Here is a 23,596-nt window from a genome sequence, read left to right as displayed (position 1 = left end):
GGCAGTATAGAGGAAGAAAGGAATGAATAACCAACTCCAAAGACAATTGAAGTTTAATTTTGAAACACTCAAACATAGAAGACTTCTAAAACACACACACACACACACACACACACACACACACACACACACACGTAAAATAGGTTTAATTGGATTTATGTTATGACCGGAGACAATGCTCCTTCTAGACACTATAGACAAGCAAACAAAAGCCTAGGAATTTGTTACATCTTTAAAACCTCATTAGTCAATGAGGTTTTATAGGAAATCCCCCCCAAACACTACAGGGTCTTTTTTTCCTCTTATTTAACCTCTAGAAACTGATGGTTAGGCTGTATTGTTTATTTTATCAAGTATGTGGAAACCATAGAAAATGAAGAAATCCAACTTGTAATGGTCTAGCTGTTTCACCCCTACTCATTAGCATTCTCAATAATACAATTTTAAGAAGATTTCTTTATATTTTATTTTTCAGAGTTAATTTGAATCATTTGAAGAACCATGTTATTATATGCTTCACTAGTGTGAAGTTGTTTTGTCTGTCTGTTGTTTTATTGAGACAGGGTCTCTCTATGTAACTCAAGCTCATAGTTATTACTATGTAGACTAGTCTTCTCTGAAACCGATAGATATTTGCCTGGAACTGCATAGTGAGTGGAGAGATTAAAGACATGTAATACCATGCCTGGCCTTTGGCTAGCTTTCTTAATGCTGAAACATGCTATAAACACTGCCAGAACAAAATCATCATAATCATCAACTTTCCTAGCTCTCATAGTGCACTACAATAACAAATGGCCAGGAAAGATTTGGATGCAATATTGTTCAATTTTTATTTGGATGAAACTTTCCTGCCAACCATTAATGTCTATCAAAGAACTATTATTTAAACATACAATCATAATTAGAAAACCCAAGAATTTCTAAAGATTACTCAATGCTATTATCTACTCTTTCTGCCAAAATATTACAAGCCTGTAGACTATAAACAAAACTCCAACATATTAATTGAGAAATGTATCCTTCTTTCTCTGACAGCTAATCTAATTTTGTCTTTGTCTCAAACATGTTCAGTATTTTGCACAGACTTTGTGGATTTGCGTTAAATTTTACTATGCTCTCATTCTAAGTTATTGAAATCATCTAGGAATTTGCTGTTAATATAGGTATTTGAATAGTCTAGAAAACAGGAGAGATTTCATAGTATTTCCATGCGACGTTTGAGACTGGTATGTGCCCTAAAGAAATTCAATAAAAAGGTCTCTCAGTCATCAGTGTCTTTCATGTTTACTTAGAATAGGGAAAGAGAGCAAGAGATGAGGGTGGTATGTGGGAGTTTTAGAGGGAGAAAAAGAAGAAATAGCATAGTTGAATTAAAATCCTAAAAAAATAATGACAACAAAAATTCTTTCCAATAACGAATAGATAGATATGTGTTTGTCAATAAATTATGTTTCTTTGTCAGATGATTGAATTGGATAAAATGGCTAAATTACCACATAGATATAATAAATATTTTGTTGATTTATTTACTTTATGTTTCAGAGATAATTTGATTTCCTGGTAGTACCAAATCATTATAAATGTCACTATAGTGAAGTCTTTATTTTTTTACTTCACATATTGCCTACAAATCCTTCCATGTTGATTAATATTCAAAGAGTTTGACTACACATTTAATTTTTTGAGCTAACACTGTGGATTTTCCTATATAATAGTCAACTCTGTTTACTATAGAGAATTGTGGCCCATTAATAAAAACATGAAGAGTATGTTTTTCAGATGGTCTTAGGAAATGTTTCCATACTGCTTTGCAGATGTCTCCTTTCTTGTGGATTAAATTCAAAAAGTTGTGTATGACACTAATGGATAGAGAGTGCTATGCAGGGAGTGACTAGGTGTAGAGATATAAGTGTGATTTGTGCATATTGAGTGTTTTGGACTCAAGGGTAGTGAAAGCAAGCAAAAATATCCATTAATCAGTTTTGAAATATGTGAATTTAGGAGGTATATTTGTTTGGTTATAGCTCTGTCTTATAACATGTAATTGTTATATGATATCCAAGACAGCTGTATGGGAGAATAAGTAATTCTTTGAATTTACTTTCTTTTCATGCTTCTCTGGTTCTAGATTTGCAAATCAGTGAATTGAAAATTAGTATGTTGCTTTCTTATTTGCAATGTAACAGATTGAATAATTTTCAAATGCCTTCAGATTACTAAATATTTATAACCATCTGGCTACCACTGAATGGTGAGAAGACAAAAGCAAAATAGAGTAATCATAATAAACTGGGCATCCCCCACCATTCACACAGTTGAAAAACTGAATTGGCTAAAATGAGAATGTGCATTGTTTTGCAAAGCATCCAGATTTTAAAAATCATCTTCTCATTCCCAAGAGTTAAAAGTATTGCTTTCAGAATTACATACACTATAAAGTAAGGTATTATAACTACTTCAGCCGAATTATAAAGCCCACTTAAGCAAGCACAAAATGACAGACTTCATCCAACATTTTCTAAATTCTGATTATAATGTCGAATATTCTCATTTAAAGTTAATAGTGTTAAAGGCTAATTTACATTATTAGAAGACAAAAATTACATATGCGGGAATGTATAAAGATGTAGCCTTGTAGAGTAATAAACCTTTAAAGAATATTGTATGCTTTCAGCTACATGATTACTAATTTTTATATGGGTAAAATGACATTGACATGCAAGGTATCATTTTCACATATCTTTACAGAATATAGAAAAAGGGAAAATAAATTCGATGCTTCATCACATTCTAGGTTTCAATAGTTACAGACCTCTCTAGTCTTGCCCCCTAGCTATGACATTCTCCTTGCTCACATCTGTTCAAGGGTTCAGATAAGTGATAAGATGCTGGAAATGAGCCTATAATATCCTTGTTTTAATAAAATACACTTGACCTGCATGAATAAGATACCTGTAGGTGTTCTCCACCTTCCATACATCTTACATGGAATCCTTATTGCCTGAATCCACACACATCAAAAATATTAAATAAATATTAGAGAAAATCCCATTAATTCAGGTTTAGCTAGGGATTTTTTTCATCTTCTTTTACTATGAAAAATAATGAAAATCATGAACTCAATTATAAAGAGAAAATCATATCGTCTAAACAATGTGTACTGAGAAACCATAATTTAATTACTGACTAAAACATAGTTATAAATAACAAATGACCATGTTTACATTATTTTGTAAACCAAAATGTATTATTTATCAAATCTTAAGCTTGTATGTGACATCCAATTGTTAAAGAAGGAATTTTAGGATTTCAAGTCTAATTAATATACTATTAGGATCTTTAAAATTGAAGGAAGAAAGCTTAGATGTTAAACAAACTTAACTGGCCTGGAATTGGTGGAATACATTTTTTATTTGGTTATTGAAAGCAATAAATTCATACATTCTAGGATCCAGTTTTAAAATATTTTGTTCATCGTTAATGTTTCTAATAGGTATAGTCTTATAGTTTTGTTGATTTTTACTGTGTTATAGTCAAGCTAATACTATACATATATATTCGGAAGTATTTCATTATTTCCTGAGAGACTACACAAAATTAGATTTAAATATTGTTTACCTTGGCTTGCAACCTTTCCTAATGTAATCATCAAGTTCTTTTTATTAAACCTCAAACACAAAACACTTTCACTGCGTTTCAACTTCTTTGCTGTTTATATCCTGAATGAGTTTTGGTGTTGCAGACTCAATTTTTTAAATTTAATTTTTATTATTAGACTATAAGAACATAATGTCAACGTTCCATTCTATCCTTCCAAACTTTAGTGTACCACCTCTTGCTTGCTTTCCAATCTATGACCTCTTTTTCTTACCTGTTGATATAAATATATACGTATATTATAATATGAATGTTTGTATATGTGTGTGTATTCCTAAATACATAATTACAATGTGCACAGTCCATATATTGTTGCTTACATGGCTTATATATTCAGCGCTAATTTTTTCAAGCAGCCTCTCACTTAAAAACACCTCATCAAACAGCATAAGTATTTTGATCCTACAAGGAAAGAAAGATTATTACATACATTCTTAATTTTTAATCCCTTCTTTTCATTTTTATTTATTTATTTATTTATTTATTTATTTATTTATTATCAGATTATTTTTCTCCAGCAATATTTTGTGCCTACAATTAGTGGGAAGTCAGCTGAGAATTCTCCTCATGTATTTCCTTAGAAGCTTGTGGTTTTCTGTTTCACTTTGGAAGTGTAATTTCTCAGCATATTGAATTCACAGTTGACAGTCCTTTTATGTTATCACTTACAAAGTGTTAGAGGATTTCCTTCATGTCTCTGTAGCTACAAAGAAGGTATCATGTCTTATTCACATTGCCTTCTTTACACAAAGCAAGTCGTCTTTCTCTGCTTTTATGTTTTTTTTTCTGTTATTTGTTTTACATTTTGGTTATTTCACACCAATGAGACTTTAGTGTATTTAGTATAGTATGTTGGCTCCATTCATGTTTTCCAAGGGTTGCGGAAGTGTGACAGTCACAGCTTCTGTTCTCTGATTTGAGTTCCAGCTAGGTGAATGACAAGTGGATCTGTTAGAATCACCCAGGAAACCTGAGGCCAAGGAAAGGTTGATTTTTTGGGGAGGGGTGGTCCTGTATTTAGTACAAGTCGAATGGTTTTGACTCATGTAATCCTTCAGATTTCTCTTCTGTTTTTCACTTTTTTCTTAGAGTAACCACCAAAATTATTAATTTTCTTGTCGTTTTACTCTGTAATTTCCAGTGTAGTTCTTTAATGATAATTAAGCATATTTTCTGAGCTTCAGAAGTATTTTATTTCCTTTGATGGTACTTGTACTGGTTTTTGAGAAGTGTTATATACTACTAAAACTAAATTGTAATCTACATTAATTCCCATTCTATCACATTATAAAGGGCTTTATATTTAGTGTTTCTTTGTCTTTTGCAGTTCTGGATACTTGACTATCATGTTAAGAGGCAATGATTACACTTCATCTTTCTATATAAGCAGTGAGTTGTCTTCTAAAAGGCTGAGTGTATTTGGGCTGCCTTCATTTACACATTAGGGCAAATGTTCAGGTTTCTTAGGTTGTTTCCTGGTCTGCTTCACTTTTTTAGCATTCTTGTGCGTCTTTATACAGACCTAGTTTCAGCTTGATCCTACTGGTACCAGCTGTTGGATACTCATTTTCCCGGGATGACCACCTGCATGGGAGCATACACAGAGGCACAAATAGGCTTGACTCACACTTCACAGTACAAGGATCTTTAGTTTTAACATCCAAATTCTTTGAAATGAGAGCATGTAAACCCCAAGCTCTCCCAAGATAATGGAAAACCTTAGATGTAGAACTGAGATTGGGGCCCTCTTCTTATTGTCTCATGGCTTCTACACACTTAGCTAGTAGCTAAAACCAGTAGTGTGCTTATATTGATATTGATCACTCCAGGACGTAGTCCTTTCTGTTGGAAATAATTTTGTTAATTTTAAATAATACCCAAATAATAATTACAACAATTTTCCTTGAGTCCTGAAGTCTCCATCTAGATAACTTTTATATAAGTTTTTATAATCCTTTGATGATTGTCTATGGGTAAAAAACAGCAGGATATCTGCAGCATCTCATCTTAGTATTTCTAATGGGTCTACAGAAATGTACTTGACACGGGTACATATATACACATATGTAGATATGTGTGTGTATATATGTACATATACACACATTAACATTTCAAAATGACCGCTTCTATGTAAGCTTTATTAAGACAAAGAGCTCATTTCCAACAACAGAACTTATATACAAAAGCGTCTGAGCAAAACCCTACAGTTAATTACTAGAACCATGAAGAAATTACTATTAGAATATATATTTTCGCTTTCCAAGCCAATTGAATATTCAATAATAAAGCAGCATATTAGTAACAGGAATGTTTAAACTAGAACCTCTAAAAAGCCAAAGAGACTCTTTAGGATTAGCAATTGTACTGAGATTCATGTTAACTGTTTTTTCCATTTCTTCAATCCATTAATGTTAGATTAAAATGGGATAGATCTACATAAGATCTAAGCAGGATAGAACAACAGGCCTATTTTATATTTCTTTTTATACCATTATGTCAAATAATGAATTAATTCTGTATATTTAAAAAACAGAACAAAATTTTGATTAAAAATATATGGTGAAAACTGTCTTCTTTATTGGGAACAGTATTAAAAAACCAGAATAATTACTTGGAGAAATATAGTAAATAGAGTAAACAGATAAAAAGTAAAAACCTAATGTAAACAAGTGCTTTCTTCGCTTTATTCGGAACTTTAAAAGTGAATAGCATTACACTGTATTTTATTGGTTGAATTAGTTACCTGACTTTTAACTAAATGTTTGTTGTCTGAGTGAATTTGAACAACTGCTACTTGTTAGTTTTACAGAGTGACGTTTGGGGAAATTCTCCCTGGTTTACATTTCTTATAGAGCCTGCTGCTCTAAACTTGGAAGTAATGAGATGCTCACATCTCTAGCAGCCTTCGGTATGATTACTAAGAGAAAAATAATAAATATTTATTCTCTAGAATATTGAAATGAAATTATAAACAGAATGGTACAATGTTCTAAAGCTCAAATACCATAATATGAAAAAGGTTTGAAGTGTATTTTGTCAACAAAACAGTATAGTTAAAATTATGGCTTAAAAATTCATAGCGTATTATGCATTTTTTATATGTTGGTATAAAAAACAATTTATTTGTTTTAATTTCCTCTAAAATTAGATCTTAAATTTATGGGCAGGTGATGGATCAGAGGACAGCTATTCAAATATGACATTTAAATCAAATATCAGTTTATAGCTCGGAATGGCTTTCATATCTTGACAAGCTTGGTTATTTACAACGTGAGCTCTATCTCAGGATTCATATGTTTGGACTCATTCTCTATCTCCTTGAAATATTACATTTAGTTTCATGTTTCCTCCCAATTCACTTTGAGAACTGAATTACTTAGATTGATACGGTAGAGAGGAATGAAAATGACATTTCATTTCAGGAGACCACATTTGAATTCTAACTTCCCCATATAACAATTCTATATGCTTGTCAAATCTTTGAACTTCTCTGATTCTTACTTTCCTTACAGGAAAAAAATACTGTTGAAGTTATTTTATTCTGTGAGCACTGCATTTGGTTTGAGGATATCGAGATATGATGTTATGACTCAAAAGAGTTTGCAAATCATTGTTCTTTATGCTGTTGTTTCCAGTATTGTCTCTTGAAAACAAAGATTTTTAGATAATAGTAAGCTTAAAAGAGATATATTATCAAGAAGCATGAGGGTAACCTTGACTGATCTTGTCTGTAGCATTGTGCTGGATTTGCGGTCGGCTAATACACTATCAGTGTCAAGCCTCCCAGCCCACCTGCTTTTGTGGATAGTTCTGGAATGTCAGAGCATATCTTGACATAGGTTATGCACCTGAGGTTTTCCTAAAGCTTCTTTTTGACCCCTTCATTGTGTTGACATTGCCTTGCTTTTTACACTTAGGTCAAATCATTTTCTTTCCCTAATATTTCTCTAGAATGCAGCCATAGAAACAGGTAAAAAAAATAAGACTAGATGGATAACATCTGTCAGCCTGCAGAATCTGTTCAGAAGAAATCACCCTGATAGTTTTTTTTGTTCCATGAAAGAAAAGTTAGTGGAATAGATTAAAACCAAAATATGAAGAGATCAATGCTGTCATCTACAAAATTTGCTTAAACATATTTTCTTTGGAAAATCTGAATATTTCTTATCATATAGCATTGAGATAAAACAAAAGACCATATTTTATTTGTTCATGAACTTGAGGTCAGAGAGTCAACTCACAGTGGCAGCATCATTTATTAAAATGTCAGCCACCCAGTACCTGAAGTAGATTATACATTTCAAGGACCATGACTTGATCCAGTTTGGTGCTAATATATCATATTTTAAGAGGTAAAGAAAACCTGTAGAAATGTAATTACATCTTTTCCGTTCAAAGAAAGTCATCTGAAATATGTGTGTAAATTCTTCTCCCGAATGGCTGTCTCCAATGTACTGAAAACATTCTTACACTCAATACATTCTTCCGATGTATTCTCATGACATTCAGCACAGAATAGGAATAGAAACTCTGCCCACGAAGATGGAGTTAATGATTTGGGTCCAAGATTTAATGGGCTTTTTGATTCTGAATGTTTATCTAATTGCATTCTATGTCATATTTCCTATTTGAGATCCAATTTACTGATCACAGCATCCTGCCCTGGAACTGAACATAGTTGAAAACTTTAGACATCTATGGAACACTAAGAATTCAAACAGAAGGAAAACAGCAAAGGCGATAAAATGAGCACTGTGGAGGTGATGAGACATTTATATTAATCTCAAATTCTTATGGACTTTGATAGGTGAATTCTGGAAAATATGTCTGTATATGTCTCAATTTTTTCTTTTCTTGCATAACAAATTAAGAAGGGAGAGAATGCTAAAACCCATCCAAGGTAACATCCAGAACATGTTGGCTGTATAAAGTAAAATTAGATTACATATATTAAATGCTTCCTCAGACACTTGTCACATGTTTTATTAATAAATAAAGTTTATCCGTGTAGGCTGTTGTGATATCACGTGACAAATCAGACAGCTTGTTCTTCATCACACATTACACGTAGGATCAGATTGGCTGTGGATCTCTTTGTCTGATGAGGACTATATTCTGGGCCATAGGTCTCTCAATGTTTTCATAATAAAAGTAGGAGCGATCATAAGCTCTCTGGAGGCTCCTGGATAAGATTGCTGATCCCATTTCGAGGTGCTATCTCATGCCTGGCTTCCCAGAGAACTCGCCTCCATGTATTATCATGTTGGGAAGACTGTTTAAGTTTAGTGTTTGGAAATACGTTTAATTTATACCTCAATAAAACTAATATTTCATTTTGGTTGCACGCTTCTGCATAAGTGTATGTATATGTGTGTTCACGTGTGTGCTCTGATGCTCTTGTACACATCAGAGGATTCCTTGCTCGAGTTTCTTCTTTCTTTCTGCCCTGTGGTCGCCTGAGACCTAAATTCAATATCTTAGCCCACTGAGATATCCTAAATCTCAGATTGTAATTTATTTAAATATTGTCCACATCCCCCTTTTTATATTGGATAATATGTAGATAGCAATATGATTGAGCATGAATAATCCACAAAGATGTAAAGTAAGAAATAAATGGCATATTTTTAGGATTAAAGAACCATTGATTTTAGGTATCTATTAACCCTTATCAGGGAACCTACCAGACTTAAAGAAACAGTTCTATCAGATGACTATTCACTGGCTCTCTAAAGAAAATGAAAAATATATGAATCTTTGAAAAAGACTTTTTATAAAAATTTTCAAAAAGACTTTATGCAGTGGTTTGGTGATGATTAAGATAGGTGATGGATAAAAAGGTAGGTAATCACAGAAATCGGATTAAATTAATGGATGAATATATGAAAATGTCCAAAAACAAGCTTAATTTTTAAAGGAAAAGTATTAACTACATTGCCAATTGGTCATCCCTGGAAACATGCATATAAATAACAATGAATAGAGTGAACAAGTAATATTTAGGAATATATGTGTATGCAGACACATACATGAATATCATATCAATTATTGAACAAAGAGGCCATGAATTTAAAGGAAGGTATATGAGAGGATTTAAGGAAAGAAAAGTAAAAGGGGAATTATTGCAATCATAAACTCAAAAATAAAATTTTAATGAAGAAAAGTATATTTACTCAAGATTTGAAATAATATCGTGGGGAAATAACCTACATCAACACAAGAAAGTTGAAACTACTTTTGGTAAATGTTACACAGTAACTTTTTTAAAAAGGTTATCTCTCTGAGAGTTTCATTCAATGTGGTTGTATTATATTCACACCCACTCCAAACTGTTCCTCCCTTTCCTCCCTAGCCACCCAGCTTTGCATCCTTTCTTTCTGCCTTAAGACCAATTTGTGCCACCCAAATATTCTGGAATTTATGGTTTCCACTGGAGTTTGGTGGACTTACCAGTGGCTATGCTCCTAAAGAAAACTGACTCTTGACTTTTGCTCCTCAGAGAACACTTATGTATACTTTTCCTGTTGTGAATACCAGTCCAATGAGGCTGGAAGAAGATTCAGTTACTTTTGAAGAGAATAGAGTTCTTTTCTCAGCATTCATGTAAGGCAATATAAACTACCTGTTAACTCCGGCTTGTTTCTAGGCAGCTTTCCTTATCTTAAATTATCCCAACTACTTTTTGCCACTGAACTTTTTCTTTTCTTATTTCCATGTATCTTACTTTCACTTTTATTCCATGGCTGAGTAACTGAGTAACTGGACCCTAGTGTTCCCTTCTCCTTGTTCCCTTCTTCTCCTTTCTCATTTCTCCTTCTATTTCTACTCTCTGCCAGTGCCATCTTTCTTGCTCCTCCCTTGCTATTGGTCATTCAGTTCTTTATTAGACCAACAGATGTTTTAGAAAGGTAAAGAATCACTGCTTCACAGAGTTAAACAAAAAAAGCATAAACAAAAGCAACACAACATAAAGTAATATTCCCCAACAACTGCCACCTTCTTTCAGCCTCTGCTGACAATTTTATTACCTAATAAAGTTACTATTAAAACTGAAATATATCCACAGTAGCAATAGTATCTCTATGTAATTATTACACATATATGATTAGTGAATTATTGTATCTAATATATTTGACAGTTTTAACAACTCATTTTTAATTGTCTTAACATCAAGGGAATTTTATATTTGAGTAATCAATAAATCAATTGGATACACGTTTCTAGAGAAATATGCAGGAGGGTTATCAAAGACTGTATTATTGTTTTATTTAAGCTTCAAAGAAAACAGTAAAAACCTTAAAACTTTACCAAAATTCAAAATTTGACTTCAAGTTAAAAGATGTTTTGTTCTCAAAAGCTAAAACAAACTACTCTCAAATCAAAATTTTCTATATCAGTTTGAATGTAAACATTAGTGTAACTGATTAAAGTGGCTTTCAAAAGAATGTCATCTATTTTATTTGTATTGTGGTGTTATCAAACAGAATATTTGGAGTTAAAAGGCATATAATTCAGGGTGATTTGTATTAAAGATTTTCTGTGCAAACTTAATCTTACTACAAATGAAATAGAGAAAAGTGGAAAGCAAGGCAGAGTCTGCTAACTCTCACTAGGTCTTGCTGATAGGATCCAATAAATGTAGAGCTGCCCTCGAGAGATAAAACCTGGCCCTTCTCAATCAACCATTCGTGAAATGTTAGGAAATTTAAAGGGGCAGGCAGGCCCGGGCGGCGGAGGCACCAGCACACAGGCAAGTCCTGGCGGCAGAGGCACCGGCGTGCAGGCAGGCCCGGGTGGCGGAGGCACCGGCAGGCAGGCCTAGGCGGCGGAAACACCGGCGCACAGACAGTTCCGGGCGGCGGAGGCACCGGCAGGCAGGTCCGGGCGGCGGAGGCACTGGATACAGGATAGTGCGGGCAAGAAACAGTGAAGCCTGCACTGAGAACAGATTGCCCCGCTACAATTAAATCAAACCCAATAGATAGCATCGGTAAGAGGAGATGGGCAGACGCCAAGGCAAGAATTCACCCAACAATCTGAAAAACAACATGAAAACACCAGAACCCAATGATCTTACAACACAAGGACTTGAACACCCTATCACAGGAGAAGAGGGAAATTTAAAGGGTTTTGAAGGACTTTTCCTTCCAAAAGTACATTATACAGAACAAACACAATGTAATACCAATTTAATTTCTTTCTCTCTCAAAACTAAATATCTTGGAGATAAAAACATAATCACAAGTGAAGAAAACAAATTATAATACTTTAAGTTTTTATGCATGATAAACTATGATAGATAAAATGTTCTTGTGGAATTCATTCTGCACCTTACAGATTTGGACTTCCGATGCAATACAGTAGAAAATTCCTGAGCTAATGCTACTCTGATGAAAACAGCTTTCTGGCCTCATTTATTATTTTGTACAAAATTAAGGCTATAGTAATGAAATGAAAACCTAATGTTAGCATTTTCACAAATAAGATACCAATAAATAAAAGGAATCTAGGATGTAGTCACAGAGTATTATGAAGGCTGCGCTCACATTAAAGGTACATTTTATCTAATTCTACTGAATATACCCATCTCCCAATGGGGAAGCAATTCTGTATTTATTTATGAGATCCTTTTCCTCCCTCTGCTGTGCTTGTAATTCTTTGTAAAAGGGAGACTGCTCTTGTTCTTGGCCACCCAGGCCCAAATAATCACATAGAAGCAATATTAAATACAAAACTGTTTGGTCAGTGACTCAGGACTATTTCTAGCTAGCCCTTATGTCTTAAATTAATCCATTTCTATTAATCTACGTAGCACGTTCAGTCTGTAGTATTTGTCTCCTATGGCAACTGCAAGATGTCCCCTTGACTCTGCCTACTCTCTCTCTGTTCAGACTTCCCACCTGACTTTACTCTGCTAAGTTATTAGCCAAAAGAATTTTTATGTATCAACCAAGAAAAGCAACACATATACTGAAGGATATCCTATATCACTTCTGCCTTCTAGTTTAGAACAGGGGTCTTTAACACTTGTTTGAAATTTAAGTTTGAGGCATGAATGTGTAAGAACCGTTCATGGACAGAGGACCTGGAAACTTGTTATTGATATCATTTCTCCTAGAGGATTGGTTGGGTCTAGGAATTTGAAGTAGAATGAAATAGCTGCCATGAAGATTCAGAAATTTCCTTTTCTATCACTGTGTTTTCACTGGCAGGATCCTGATGTGTTTCTTTACTCTAAGTGCCTCTTCATTATTGTTCAAAAAAAAAAAAACTAAGAGCTCCAAATACAGAATCTACACACAGTCTTACTGGCTCTAAAGCTGAATGCCTTTCCTTCCCTTTCTGCACTTAATTTTAAACTATTGTATCAACTTCCAAAAGAAAAACATTAGACATTATGCTAAAAATAAGAGACACAGGAAGGTGGAACCATCTTTGATTAAATATCAAGAAAATGTTGCCAGGCGGTGGTAGCATACTCCTTTAGTCCCAGCACTTGGGGGGCAGAGACAGGCAGATCTTTGTGAGTCTGAGGCCAGCCTGATTCCAAGACAGGGTCCAAAGCTACAGAGAAACCTTGTTTCAAGAAACAAAAGAAAAACAAAAAGAAAGAAAATGTCATAGTCACATTGTGAATGAGGGAAAGATAGAAAATAAGGTATAACAATAAACAAGAAAGCATAGATGTACATAACAGACAGCAGAGGTACACTTCCAAAGAGGAGGGATTCAGGGCAAATAAAAAATGAGAAGAGATTGTTAAAAACTTGAAGAATGAGAAAATGATTCAAAGAAAATAAATACTAATGCTTATTTGGGATGGTAACCCTGTTAGGTTTCCCATGTATACAACAGTTGAAAACTATATAAAACATCAAGAATTTCCTCTTAAGGGCAAATTAGCGTGGCAACTTATTTATCTAATTTGTAGCTGACAATGTCAGCAGACTTTAGGATGTCTACTTAAGTGATAATATTCCCATAAATTTAAGCCATCATTACCCACACGTGAGGAAAAAAACAGATAAGATACCAAGGTTTTCACTGGCATCCAGATTTAACTACAAAACACAGTTATGAGAAAATCATTCGTTCTAAATTTTAAAAATCATGTTAATTCAAGAAAGTGAATTTGGAATCACAAATGATGTCTCTGTTTGAGAACAGTAAAACAGAGAAAATGGGCCATAATTAATTAAGATTTTAGCTAAGCTGATGATGTTATGACAAATTAAATCACAACTGAGATTAGATTGAAAAGGCCTAAAATTATCATTGATGAATGTGAAATTTTAACCCAAAGGAGCAATTTTGCTAATTAAATATAAGAGCTATGATGGAGCTAAGTAATCTTTAGCAATGAAAAAATGTGATATATATATATACATATATATTAAAATATTATAGGTGATATGAGCTGGCATTGAACCATAACAGTAGATTTTATCTCATTTTCTAATTTGAGTTCACTATTAACTGCCACGCCTACATAGCTTGTTTCTAAATTATAACTCCCAAGATCTGATGCACAACTAAAACTAAATCCATTTTCCATTCTTGGATTCATCAAGTAACAAGTACATGAATTTAGTCCTAGTGTATTATAAAAGAAATTTTTGTATGTATGTGTGTTTGCATGTGTGTGTTCCTGTTTGCCTGTGTGTGAGCATTTTTTGTGTGCAGGGATGCTCATGTACAATGGTGCTGGTGGTGTTGGAGGAGAACCTGAGCACGAACAAGGAACTCAGGACTGCGAGGGGTGCACCCACACACTGAGGCAATGGGGATGTTCTATCGGGAACTCACCAAGGCCAGCTGGCCGGGGACTGAAAAAGCATGGGACAAAACCGGTCTCGCTGAACATAATGGACAATGAAGACTACTGAGAACTGAAGAACAATGGCAATGGGTTCTTGATCCTATTGCACGTAATGGCTTTGTGGGAGCCCAGGTAGTTTGGATGCTCACCTTAATAGACCTGGATGGAGGTGGGTGGTCCTTGGACCTCCCACAGGGCAGAGAAACCTGCTTGCTCTTTGGGCTGAGGAGGAAGGAAGACTTGATTGGGGGAGGGGGAGGGAATGGGAGGTGGTGGCGGGGAACAGGTAGAAATCTTTAATAATTAAATAAATTAATTAATAAAAAAAATCCTCTTGTGCTAACATACAAAAAAAAATAAAATAAATGTAATGTATAAAAAAAAAAAGAAAAAAAGAAACAGGGTCTATTTGATATATATTGCTGTGTACACCAAGTAGACTTAGCAATGTTAGACAATGTTTAGCAATTGTTACAGCACTGTTTGTAGATGGGCTTAGGGAATTCAAACTCACAACTTAATGTTCACGGCAAGTGCGTTAGTTGTTGAACTGTTTCTCCAGCCACTAATCTTATGTATGGTTGAAGACCTCTGTGTGCGTGTGTGTGCATGTGTGGTTTGTGTGTACATGCACACAGGATATGTACACTAATGCTTTCATCTGTGAAGATCAGAGACTGATATATCTTCGGCTTTTACCCTTTACTGGAATTTTTTTTCTTTAAGGAAGAGTCTCACAAAAGATGGAACTCACTGATTTTGCTAGATTGATAAATAGCCACTCAGATTCACTTGTCTCTGCCTCGTGCTTACAGAGCAGATGGTCTATACTGAGCCATCTCCCCAGGCCTGTATCATGTTTGATTTATGTTTCTATCGTTTAGGTGTGAAAGCAGCTGTGGCCATTGGTTTTTATGGCATAAAAAGTGAAACTCATAATCTTCTGGAATGAACATATCTACATAAGGCAAGGAAGTGTGTGGTGTCCACTTAAAGGTGACCTAGTTTCATTTGGCATTCTTTGCCTCTTGACTGAGCTGATCTGAAGTTTTTTCAGTTCTAATTTCATTCCTATTTACCTTCTCATGGAGAGCTATCCCTGCGAGATTTATGTGGCCTCTCAGTTATTAGCCATCTGATCAATGATCCCAATCTGAATTAAATCATTGTGGAACACAAAATGCTGTTGTTTAAAATATAGAGAACACCTCTTTATCATTGTCCACATTTCATGAGCTAGAGGTTATTCTGATTTGTTTTTTACATAGTGGTGTTCTTTACCTGATTTAAAAAGAACAGCTATTTCTTCTTTTTTTAATAGTTCTTTACTATGTTTTTCTTCTTTTTTCTTTTTTATTGAAAAAAAAAAATTCCGCCGCCTCCCAGACTCCCTTTTCCCTCCCCCTCCTCCCCCTCCTCTCTCCCTCCCCCCACTCCTCTCCCTCTCCCTCTCCAGTCCAAAGAGCAGTCAGGGTTCCCTGCCCTGTGGAAAGTCCAAGGTCCTCCCCCCTCCATCCAGGTCTAGGAAGGTGAGCATCCAAACTGAGCAAGGAAGTCAGGACCATGAGGGGTGCCCCCACCCACTGAGACAGTGGAGCTGATCTATTGGGAGCTCACCAAGACCAGCTGGATTGTGACTGAAAAAGAATGGAATAAAACCGGACTTTCTGAACATGCCAGGCAATGAGGGCTGATGAGAAGCCAAGGACAATGGCACTGGGTTTTGATCCTACTTCATGTTCTGGCTTTCTGGGAGCCTAGCCAGTTTAGATGCTCACCTTACTCTGTTTTTCAACTGTCTAGTGTCTGTACACAATCTTTTCAATGCCCATCGTGCTATATTCTAATGGCAGCATGTTATATTAATAAATGTGTTTTAAAAAGGCTGCTATCACATTATCTGATTTAGAATATAATCCATTGCAATTTTCAGGGTCACGAACATGTGGCCATAGTATACCATCTAAATTATCTATGTTTACATTTCCCCAATCTTGTGTTGTCGATGAATTTAAGGTGTGAAGTGATTATTTTAAAATGAAAAGAGCTCACCCTTGGTAGAGTTTTTAATAGAATATAAAGCAGCTTAGATTAAATCCTTTTACCTGGTGATAGCAGTCTATACTTGAATGTAAAATCTCCAGTACTGACACATCTGTAGTAAATTTATTAAAACAGTCTGATAGAAATCAATGTAAGTGTTGTTTCACTTTACATTTTTATGAATTACATAGAATTTTGAATCATTGCACTAGAACTCAGCAATTTGTCTCCTTAAGAATGGTTTACAAAATATTTCCATAATGAAACTAAATATAAAGTCAATTATATATAAATATATAATTACCTTTTGATTGAACGATGCCATTTATAAGCATGATATTCTGATTACTTAACTAAAGTTATTCTGAAAGAAAGAAAAAATAAATTTAAAACTGAACCAGAGACTTCCACTCTACGGTAGAATAAAACTTTATGCCTTACCTCATTATTTAGATTCAACACATAGAAATTATTTTATTCCAGATTTATGAATGCTCTAAATTCATTCTTGATAAGCAGAATAGCTGTTCATATTTTATATAAAATTAACTATATTGTATTTCCATTGACATAAAAACTGAGTACTAGAAATTGCAATGCATAGTATACTTATATTATATCCTTTCTAGTTTTTTATTGCTTTATTTTCACTTACAAAGTTTTGTAAAAATTTAATTTTTTTAAAAACTTGTATCTTGGAGTTCCTGTTGCTTCGATGAAACACCATGACAAAAGGAACATGCGGAGGAAAGAATTTTTTCAGCTTTCATTTCTACTTCACAGTTCATGATCAAAGAAAGTCAGGAAAAGAACAAAACAGGTCAGGAACCCGGTGGCAGGAGCCAATGCCATGGAGTAGTGCTGCTTATGGGATTTCTCCCCATAGCTTGTTCACTCTACTTTCCTTTAGAACTCAGAAACACTAGCTGAAGGGTGGCCCTACCTACATTAGGCTTCACTCTCCTGTATCAATCACTAACTTAAAAAACACCACATAATCCTGTCTATAGCCTATCTTACTGAGGCATTTTCTTAACTGGAAATTTCTCCTCTCTAATGACTCTAACTTGTGTCAAGTTGACATAAAATTACCCAGCACAGATGAACAGTGGTATATAGTCAGAGTTTTCAGATGTCACTGAGCAGTTTCACAGTATTTTTAATTAAATTATGGATGGCATAGATAGCTTTATGCTGAAGACAGTAAAACGTGAGTTTATGGGTAATACTAGGAATTGATAATTACCCATCTATTAAATCTCAAATTGCAATATCAGCACAAGTGATATAAATTCTTAGTAAGTTTAAATGTATTTAAATTACATTATAGATAAAATTAAATTGATAATCTTTTAAGACTCATAGTCTTTAACAAGTTCAAAATGTACTTTGCAGAACAGAGGCAGAAGCAAGAGTGTATTCCATTTATTATAGGAAGACATGCTTTTAAATGCTTCACAAACTTGATTCTTTGCTCTGACATTACCACTGGGTTCCATTGCATGTACCCCATTGTCAAAAATTAAATTACATCTCTACTTTTTGTAATAAATATTTTTCAAATTTTGAGTAATTTTATTTGACAGTTTCTCACATGTATATAATGCATTTCATTTACACAACCATTTTTGTTCCTACCTCCCCTTTAACCACTCTCTGATTGATCTCAAGCATTGGCCTTTTCTAGATTAATAAAACTTTGGCTCATTTAGTTCAAACAAGGTTTTGAGGTCTCTTATGCTCAAGCTACTCCCACTGTTACAGTCCACTTCCTTTTGCCTTCTCAAGCTGTAGCCAGCAGCATGTCTTCCTACATGCTACCTGTTCCCCGCTATAAAGAGAATGGACTAAACCTCTGAAACTCTAAGCTGTCACCTCAATTAAAGATTTTCCTTTTTAAGAGTTGCTGTGATCATGGTTTCTCTTCACAGCAATAAAAACCCTACCTAAGACATGTATCCATTGGACCGTTCTTGTAACTCATAGTACGGGTATTTACAACTACTACTGAGAGTTTATGATTTGAATAGCTGTTGCCCTCAAAGCATTATTTTACATATCTTTTTCTTAATTTCTGGCTTAGGTTTTTTCCATCCCTTTCTACAAAGTCCACTGAGACTTACAAGGATGGCATGAATAATTGATTTAGGGTTGAGCACTCATTTGTGCACTTGTTCTCAGCTACTTATGCAGCAACAAATCTCTGTTTTTGACACCAATAACATAATGAGGACTTTTACTTACATATGCATCTCTATGTAAATACATATATAAAGAGTCAACATGTTGTGAAATAATTTCTTCTGGAAGAGGGGATAGGATTTTTATTGGTCTGAAGTATGGCCAAAGGAACATACTTTTCAAAGCTTCGATCTTCTGTAATGTTTTTTATTCATCAAGTGAATATTAATATGTTCAATATAGATAAGTTCTAAATTTATGATTGGAAACTATTATATTGTTATGCTTTTCACTGTAGGAAAGTTATATTAACCAACATCAAATGTAAGCCAGCAGTGACAGCATAGAAACAAAGTATATACATATTTTAGCGCAGAGCACAATTTTCTTGCCTCTTTTGTTCACAGCACAGTTCCTGTAAGTACTGTTTCTCACTGATGATGGCATAGCACTTGGTCTGCAACTTTCTTTTTTACCTAGAGGTGAACAACAGCTTTAGGCAGTTGTCAGAATCTACAGCTTAAATATGAGTCTTCAAATGCTATCCTTTTCAGAAGATTACATGGTGATATAATAGGAGTGCCTTTAAGTATGGCTGCAGATGTTTTAAAGACCTTTGAGCTGATATTTAGGATTTTATAAATAACTGCACTGTCAGTTTATATATTATCCAGTTCAGTTCTTGGCTTGAGTTGTCAGACAGCGATAAGACATAGGGAGTAAAGCCTTTCTCGCTATTTTAGAACTTTCTCTATAAAAATATATTCTTAAATGCTCAAAAGATCTGATATCTAGAATTACATTTTTGTTGTTTTTTTTCTGTTATAAATGTGAACTTAGAGAAATACCAGGGAAAGGAAATGGACCCGCCTAATATAGAAGTCTAGTTAGAGAAATTAATTAGTTAGAGAATTTAATCTTCTCTGGGTGTTAACTTTGTCTCAGAAACCTTGTAGCACACATATGGATAATTTCCGTTTTGTTGTCTGAAACCCCATGATGGAGGTAAGGAGGCTTTATGTCTATCTACCTGGCTGGCCAGTAAAATGATCTTGGGATTTCTTCACTCATATGATTGTGAGGTTGCAATTGAAATCATTTGAAATCTAGTTCAGCAGTACTTTTTAAAAACATTTATCTATCTGTCTATCTATCTATCTACCTATCTATCTATCTATCTATCTATCTATCTATCTATCTATCTATCTATAAATTAGTTATTTTACAGCCCAGTCACATTTTCCCCTCCCTCTTCCCAGTCCATTCCTCCTACCCCTTCTGCCTACTACCTTCCACTCCTCCTGCATGTTTATTTAGAAACTGTGAGGCCTCCCATAGATATCTACAAATAAGGGCATGTCAATTTGCAGTGGGACTAGTTACCTCTGCTGTATTACGGCTGGTCAAGGCAACCCAATATTAGGAATAGGGTCCCAAAAGACAACAACAGACTCAGAGATAGTCCATACTTCACTGTTAGGAGTCTCACAAAAGGAACAAGCTACACAACTGTCACATATGTGCAGAGGGTTTAAATCAGTCCCATGCAGACATTCTGGTTGCCATTTTAGTCTCTGTGTGCCCCTATGAAGCCAAGTTAGCTGATTCTGAGGATTTTATTGTGATGTTCTTGACCCCTCAAGGTCCTCCAATCCATCCTCCATCTCTTCTACAGGATTCCCTGTGCTCAGGCTAATGTTTGCTATGGGTCTCTGCATCTGCTTCTACCAGTTACTGGATGAAACTTTTTTGATGACAATATGAGTTTAGCAGAATATCCTTAAGCATCATGGCATTGATAGTTTTTCTCCAGCCATGTTTGTAGCCTGTCTCTGGACCATCCAATCTGTGGGTCCTGGCATTCCAGACAGTGTCATGGGAGGGCTCACTCTCATGGCATTGGGTCTTAGACTGGATTAGTCATTAGTTGGCCATTCCCACAATCTCTGTACCATCTTACCCCAGCGCAATCCATAGGCAGTACATACTGTAGATCGATGATGTGTATGAGGCTGTGTTGAAGTCTTGCCTGCTGAAGGAGATGCTCAGTTCAGGCTATGTATCGCAGATTGCTAAGAGACTTAGCTGGGTTCATCCTTGTAGATTCCTGACCCTGAAATTCTCCCTTTTTTTTGTCATCTCTTTCAGTCCTCTCCCCCACACCCTTCCTGCCTACCGCTCATGTTCCTATCTCTGCCAGCCTCCAGTCCACCCACAATGTCTTCTATTTCCCCACCCAGAAAGATCTATGTATCTTCCTGCCTTGGGCTCTTCTTGTTTCCTAACTTTGCTGGGACCGTGGCTTGTAGCCTCTTTATCCTTTACTTTACACCTAATATCCATTTCTAAGTGAATACATTTCACATGTTTTTTTCTAGGTCTGGGTTAACGAACTCAGGATGTTTGTTTCTAGTTCTCTCAATTTGCCTGTGAATTTCATGATGTCTTTTTGACAGATGAGTAAAACTCCATTGTGTAAATATGTCACAATTTTCTCATCCATTTTTCAGTTAAGGGACATCTAGGTTATTTACAGATTCTGGCTATTACAAATAAAGCAGCAGTACTTTCAATTGAAAGCTTACATGACCTTCAGCTGTTACTTGGATCTCCATTTACCCTGATAGTTCCTGGATTGCCATGGTTTCACAGAGCTCAAATACTAGAAAGAAACTTCTCTGATTTATGTATAAGATCAAATACAGAAGCAAAGTTGCATAGACTTATATATTTTAGTCTTGCAAGATGGAATCATTTCTATTGGACACAATTTTTCCATGATATTGGCCATATCTAAGTAGAAGGTGTTAGGAAACGATGGGAAGTTGGTGGGTTTTGTTTTTTTGTTGCTATTGTTTAGTTCTTTTTGTCACTATTGTTTTCTTATATGTGAGTTTCATGCAGCAGATTTGAAAGTCAGGGGCATTCAAATTATAGTAATCAGTTCACTGATTTTACAATGTGGATCTTGAGAAATCAACTGAGGTTATACTGTTTTACTGGAAGTCTCATCTAAATGAACCACATCGCAGAGCAACAAATAAAATAAAATAATGTTTTATATATATATATATATATATATATATATACACATATGATTTCTGAAATAAGTGCTCAGCATTCAGTAACACCTCAAGCATGTTACTAAGATGTATCATTCTTCTTTTAATTCTTTGATACTTCATAAGTTTTCTTTTATTCATTCAGATTACAATGGAACAATTAATATCTCAAAGGCTGACACGATACAACACAGAGTTAAAATAAATTTACAAGGATGAAAGCACAACTCCCTAGTAAAAGAGATTATAAGATGAATTCAGGGAGGTACCCATCAGCTCAGTGATTTTAAATCTTTTTGTCACAGCAACAAGAGTCTTGTTAACATCAGATATTGGAGGTTGGAGATGATTTTCATGTCAAAATCATAGATCTGACAGGATCAAAGATATACTGTTACATCATATGCTAGCATTTGATGCGTATATGACATCTTATCTCCTGTAATGTCTATAAAATTCTGTTCACTGAAAAAAAATCATGTTCTAAATTTGACAGTTGTGAACATCTTGATCATTTTAAAGATTCCATTTTGCAATAAATTCAAGTTTTTATAACTGTATCACAAACTGATGGAAAGAAATGTAAACATTCTTCATTGCACCTAACCATACCAGTGTATATGTACAACACTCACAGAGCAAAAGATGCTTTTATGTTTCTATCCCCTTCTTAAATTATTTCTACGGGAGACTTATTTTATATCAAACAGAAGGGATTAATTGCCTTGAATGGAAAACAACACTCTCTTTACAATGACTGGATCTGACAATTTACTGAAAGAAATGATTCTAAAACTGTTAATTTTTCAAAATTAACCTGAAAAATAACCTGACCTTGGGATGATTTATGTCGCTAAGACCCAAGGAAATGTTACATACTTTCAGTATATCATATGTTTAAATATACCTAAATGTTTAAAATTTATTGATTTTCCTAAATTTTAAGAAGGCAAATAAAAAAACCATTATTTAATGTCATTGTTTGTATGTAAATTTAGTGCTTAAGGAAATTTTATATAAAATACTCATTATACATTATTGTATACATATCTTAAAGGAAGTAATTGCTTATAAGTTAAATAGAATTTATTTTTATTTCTAATCACCTTGTAACTTCTTCACAAAATTTTCAGTGCTGAAGGTTAAATTATTCATATTATTCTCTTGACTTTATTCTTCCTTGATTTTATGGATTTTTTATAATATGAAGTATTAACTAGTATTTGTATGGGCAGGATATCTTCATCCTTTTGGCTTTTGATTTTTTACTTTGTTTTGTTAATACTATTTCTGATGTAAATGTTTTTAGTGTTATATAATGGGATATATCATTTTTTGTATTTCATTCCAAGTTGATAATTATAATGCTCTTTCTGGTATTGTCACAAAGCGTTTGTTCTTGGCTTTTTGTTTGTTTGTATTTGTTTTGCTTCCTATATGCACTATTGCATTTATTTAATTTTGATCTCTTCTGAATTCCTTTTTGTATTGAGCTTCAAGAAATATCATTTCTTAGTGTTCTATGTTACAATATTTGAGAGATAATTTATCTTTCTTCATTGATTAATGTAATTTTAATGTTATATTAATACCTTCTTTGGTGTTCTCTCTCTCTCTCTCCCTTTCTCTCTCTCTCTCTCTGTGTGACAAATATGTTGGTGTTTACTATATTTTTCTATTCCTTAATCTACACAAAATGGACAAATAAGGTGGCACCTCTTAAATAATCTGCCTTTATTTTCTGTCAAATGTCTGGTTTTAGAGAATGTGTTACCTGTGACAATGATGAATTTAAATGACAGCTCACTCCAGAAGCAGGGTCTTTACCACT

General features: G+C 34.4%; 1 protein-coding gene across 9 annotated transcripts in view; it reads left to right on the top strand.

Moving 5' to 3' along the window:
• The window catches only part of Cdh18 (cadherin 18), a 736,062-nt gene that overhangs the window by 419,856 nt on the left and 292,610 nt on the right, over positions 1-23,596 (top strand). The window contains exon 2 of one of the 9 annotated variants that reach the window (XM_057789882.1): positions 15,364-15,475. The exons of the other annotated variants lie outside the window; for them this stretch is intronic. The gene's annotated coding sequence lies outside the window, so the exon portion shown is untranslated. The remainder of the gene's footprint in view (positions 1-15,363; positions 15,476-23,596) is intronic. 9 annotated transcript variants of the gene reach the window in all.

Source organism: Chionomys nivalis, chromosome 15, assembly GCF_950005125.1.
Source record: "Chionomys nivalis chromosome 15, mChiNiv1.1, whole genome shotgun sequence".
Lineage (NCBI taxonomy): Eukaryota > Metazoa > Chordata > Mammalia > Rodentia > Cricetidae > Chionomys > Chionomys nivalis.
The sequence above is the reverse complement of the archived record's forward strand: the minus strand, read 5'-3'. Positions and strand labels throughout refer to the sequence as shown.